The 4,588-nt window shown below is 16.0% G+C and overlaps 2 pseudogenes; one reads left to right on the plus strand and one right to left on the minus strand.

Annotated features, from left to right (window-relative positions):
- The first annotated feature begins 1,780 nt into the window (after positions 1–1,780).
- LOC132953404 (cytochrome b-like) lies at positions 1,781–2,906 on the plus strand (annotated as a pseudogene).
- Positions 2,907–2,987: 81 nt separating this feature from the next.
- LOC132953405 (NADH-ubiquinone oxidoreductase chain 1-like) lies at positions 2,988–3,866 on the minus strand (annotated as a pseudogene).
- Positions 3,867–4,588: the final 722 nt, after the last annotated feature.

Consider the following 4,588-nt stretch of genomic DNA (forward strand, 5'->3'; position numbering starts at 1 on the left):
TTAAAGTTAAAAACCCAATAATAACTAAACCTATATGAACAACAGAAGAATAAGCAATTAAAATTTTAAGATCTCTTTGAAAAAAACAAACTAATCTTAAAATTATTATTCCTAATAAACATAAAGAAATTAATAAATAATTAAATTTAAGATTAATCTTAAAAATTAACATTAAAATATGATAAATACCAAAACCACCTAATTTTAATATAATACCAGCTAAAATTATTGAACCACAAATAGGAGCTTCAACATGAGCTTTAGGTAATCAGATATGAAATATAAATAAAGGTATTTTAACTAAAAAAATTATTATTAAAAATATATAAAAATAAAAATTTAAATTATTTAAATAATCAAAATAATACATAAATATAAAGTTAAAATTATTTAAACTTAATAAACATGAAAAAAAAGGTAAAGAAAAAAAAATTATATAAATAAATAAATAAAATCCAGCTTTAAAACGCTCATATTGATATCCTCAACCATAAATTAAAATAATTACAGGAATTAAATTAATTTCATAAAAAATATAAAATAAAAAAAAACTATTTCTAAAAAAACAAAAATAAAAAATAATAACAAAAATAAATATTAATAAATTAAAATAATTTAAATAATTATTTTTAAAATTAAGTCTAGAAATATAAACTAATCTAATAATCCAAATACCTAATATAAATATTAAATAAGAAAATATATCTATACCAAATAAATATCTAATATTTAAAAAATAATTGAATATTGGAATCTTAAAATATATAAAAAAAAAAAAAAAAAAAAAAAAAATTCTGGGCTAATCATCATCTTTTAACCTTCAAGCTAAAAAAAATCATTCTAAAAATAATTAATATTAAAATTATTAACATTGTAAAATTATTAATGATTTTATATAATCATTTCCATATATACGAACTATTAAAATCAAAATTGTTAAACCTAATACTCTTTCACTAATACAAAAAATAAAAAAAACTAATAATAAAATATATTGCTTAATAAATATTATTAAATTTAACAAAAATAATAAAGATAAAATTAATAATAAATATTCTAATCCTAAAAGTATTATTAATAAATGATTAAAATTAAAAATATAAAATAAGACTCCAGAAAATAATATAAATATTAAAACTAAAATAAATAAATTTATCATTTTAATAGTTTAAAAAAAACATTGATATTGTAAATCAAAATTATAAAATTATTTAAAATAAATCAGTATAAATATATACATATTATCATTAATCTCCAAATTAATATTTTAATTAAAATATATACTGAATTTTAAAAATTATTTTATTAACTAATTTAATTATAGCAATTATATTAACAATAATGAAATCACCTATTAGATCAAATTTAATTATTTTAATTCAAACAATAACTTTAACTATAATAATTAATTTAATTAATAAAACATCATGAATTTCATTTATAGTTTTCATTTTATATATTGGAGGATTAATAATTATTTTTTTATATATCTCAAGAATTGCTTTTAATGAATTAAATATTAATAAAAATTATAAAAACATAATTTACAAAATAATTTTTATATTCTTAATATTAATTTACTTTAAATTATCTCTAAATATAGAAAATATGATTTATGAAAATAAATTTATATTTGAAGATAACTTTTACTTATTAAACATATTTATAATACCTAATAATATTTTAATCTATATAATTATATTTATTCTTTTTTTTATATAATTTTAATTATCTGAATATTAAAAATTAATAAAGGACCAATTCGACAAAAAACCAATTAATGAAAAAAAACATAATAAAAATTATATCACCAATATTAAACTTACCAACACCTACTAGAATTAGTTTTATATGAAATTTTGGATCTTTATTAATAATCTGCTTAATTAATCAAATTTTAACAGGATTATTTTTAGGCTTTCCATTATAAAACAGATATTAACTTAGCTTTTCAAAGAATTATTAATATAAATCGAAATATTAATTTTGGATGATTAATTCGTTCTTTCCATGCTAATGGGGCATCAATATTTTTTATTATAATTTATATTCATATTAGACGAGGAATTTATATAAATTCATTTAATTTTAAAATAACATGAATTGTAGGAGTATTATTATTATTATTAACTATAATAACAGCTTTTGTAGGATATGTATTACCATGAGGACAAATATCATTTTGAGGTGCAACAGTAATTACAAATCTTTTTATCAGCAATTCCATATTTAGGAAATTCAATTGTAATTTGAATTTGAGGAGGCTTCTCTATTAGTAATGCTACATTAACACGATTTTTTTCAATTCACTTTATTTTACCTTTTATTATTATTTTATTTACTTTTATTCATCTTTTTTTTTTACATATAACAGGATCTAATAATCCATTAGGTATTAATAGAAATTTTGATAAAATCAGATTTTCACCTTATTTCTTAATTAAAGATTTAATTGGATTAATTATATTTATATGAATATTTTTCATTTTAACTTTAATTTTTCCTTATTTATTAAATGATCATAATAATTTTGATATAGCAAATTCAATAATTACGCCTAATCATATTCAACCAGAATGATATTTTTTATTTTCATATTCAATTTTACGAGCAATCCCTAATAAATTAGGAGGAGTTATTGCCTTAATATTATCAATTTTAATTTTATTGATTATACCTTTATTAAATAAAAAAAACTTCTTAAGAAATAAATTTTATCCTATAAATAAAATTCTATTTTGAATTTTTATTATAACATTTTTTATATTAACATGAATTGGTATACAACCAGTTGAATATCCTTTTATTTCAACAAGTCAAATTTTTACAACAATTTACTTTTCATATTTTTTTATTAATTTTTATATTATAAAAATATGAGATAAATTATTAACTTAATAAAATCAGTTAATTAATTTATTTAAAATATTTATTTTGAAAATAAAAAATAGAAATTAATTCTATTAACTTAATACTAAAATTAATGATATAAGTTAAATAATTTAATAGAAAAATTAAATATAAATAAAAATAAAGATAAAGGTAAAATTAATTTTCAAATTAAATATATTAACTTATCATAACGAAAACGTGGTAAAAACCCACGTAATCAAATAATTAAAAAATATAAATGTTAAAATAAAAATATTTAAATAAAATTTATTCATTATTAAACCAAAAAATATTTCACATAATAATATACCTATAAATATAATTCTTATATATTCAGATATAAAAATAAAAATAAAAGATAAACTTCTAAATTCAATATTAAAACCAGAAACTAATTCTGATTCTCCTTCAGAAAAATCAAAAGGAGAACGATTCATTTCTGCTAAAAATCTAATTAATAATAAAATAAATATTAAAAAAAGAAAAAAAAAAAATTTAGAATTTATTTGATAAATATAAAAATCATTTAAATTAAATCTATTAATTAAAAATATTAAATTTATAATAATAATTATTATTCTTACTTCATAAGAAAATTATTTGAGAAATAAAACGAATTATCCCTAAAACTGAATAATTAGAATTAGATGATCATCTAATTATTAAAAAAATATAAACTATTAAACTCGAACAACAAAACATATAAATTAAACCAAAACCTATAATATAATTTATACCAATATAAGGATAAATAAATCAAAAAAAAACAGAAATTAATAAACCTAATATAGGGGAAATTATAAAAATTAAAAAATTTATATTTCTAGGATAATTACTTCTTTAAAAAATAACTTTAAACCATCACCTATAGGTTGAAAAACACCTTTAATAAAAATTTATTAGGGCCTTTACGTAATTGAATATAACCTAAAACTTTACGTTCTAATAAAGTAAAAAAGCTACTCTTATGAAAACTATTAAAAATAAAATCAAAAAATTAATAATTATAATAAATATAAAAATTACTATCTATAATTAAAATTATATAATTAAATTCTAAATTTAACACAATTATCTGCCAAAATAGTTAAATTAATTTAATTCACTTAATAAAAAAATTTAATTTAATTATTTAATCCTTTCGTACTAAAATAAATTATTTTTTAAAAGATAGAAACCAACCTGGCTTACACCGGTTTGAACTCAAATCATGTAAGAATTTAAAGGTCGAACAGACCTAATACTTAAAATTTTGCACCTAAGATTAATCTTAATTCAACATCGAGGTCGCAAACTAATTTTTAAATTTGAACTTAAAAAATTAATTACGCTGTTATCCCTAAAGTAACTTTTTCCTATAATTAAAAATTTTAATTCAAATAATCACTAAATAATGTAAAATTTTAAAAAAAGTTTTAATAATTTTTTTTATCACCCCAATAAAATAAATAATAAAATTAAAATATTTATAATCCAAAAAAATTAAAATTAATATTTATAAAGTTTTATAGGGTCTTATCGTCCCTTTAAATAATTTAAGCTTTTTTACTTAAAAATAAAATTTTAATTATATAAATAATAAAGTTTATTTCTCATCAAATCTTTCATACAAGTCCTCAATTAAAAGACTAATTATTATGCTACCTTTGCACAGTCAAAATACTGCAGGCTATTTAATAAATCATTGAGCAGATCA

This window comes from Metopolophium dirhodum, unplaced genomic scaffold, assembly GCF_019925205.1.
Source record: "Metopolophium dirhodum isolate CAU unplaced genomic scaffold, ASM1992520v1 scaffold28, whole genome shotgun sequence".
In the NCBI taxonomy this organism is placed as follows: Eukaryota; Metazoa; Arthropoda; class Insecta; order Hemiptera; family Aphididae; genus Metopolophium; species Metopolophium dirhodum.